This window comes from Penaeus monodon, chromosome 15 (genome assembly GCF_015228065.2).
Source record: "Penaeus monodon isolate SGIC_2016 chromosome 15, NSTDA_Pmon_1, whole genome shotgun sequence".
In the NCBI taxonomy this organism is placed as follows: Eukaryota; Metazoa; Arthropoda; class Malacostraca; order Decapoda; family Penaeidae; genus Penaeus; species Penaeus monodon.
This window is the reverse complement of record NC_051400.1, coordinates 6,361,075-6,361,689: the sequence shown is the minus strand read 5'-3', so window position 1 is coordinate 6,361,689 and position 615 is coordinate 6,361,075. Positions and strand designations below refer to the sequence as shown.

At 39.7% G+C, this 615-nt stretch overlaps 1 protein-coding gene across 1 annotated transcript in view; it reads left to right on the top strand.

Moving 5' to 3' along the window:
- The window catches only part of LOC119582197 (alpha-(1,6)-fucosyltransferase-like), a gene marked incomplete at its 5' end in the record, with an annotated part of 21,073 nt that overhangs the window by 919 nt on the left and 19,539 nt on the right, over positions 1–615 (top strand).

The window sequence follows — 615 nt, the reverse complement described above, 5'->3', positions numbered from 1 at the left end:
TCAAGTGCATCTCTGCAGAGAGCACTCTGCAGAAAATGGGTAAATTTACTAATGATCTATACTAAGATCAAAACCCCAGTACAAATAATGCTTTCTTTGAGAAATGATCTATGGTATTCTTAATTTGGCCCCAGAAAAGTTACAGAAAACGCTAAACCATTGAAACAGTTGGCAACTAAAATTCAGTTTACCTGCAGCATTTCAGTGTAAAATTAGCCACGTCCTACTATTAGTCAATACCCTTGCTCCCTGCAGCTTTTTATAAAAAGTGTTCTGAAAATGTTTCGCCAAGAGAAACATTATAATCGCGAAGTTTCAAATCGGAACAGTTTCATGATCATGCCATATGTGTTAGCGTTCTGGTATTTCTGCTATCGACTATGTCTATTTCTCTTTCTATGGATACGGTGTTGAAGCTTTTCCTCCTCTGTAACCACGCCGTGAAATGCTGCCCTGACTGTGACCCTTACAAAGACCCAACATTGCTCTTTCCGTACTACAGTCCGGTCTCTACAGTCACCTACAGTGGGGTCCATTTCTTATGGGTTTCTTAGCATTTCAGGACTGGTTTTACGTCTTCCTTTTTTAGACTAGCTAGCTCTGTGATACTTTATG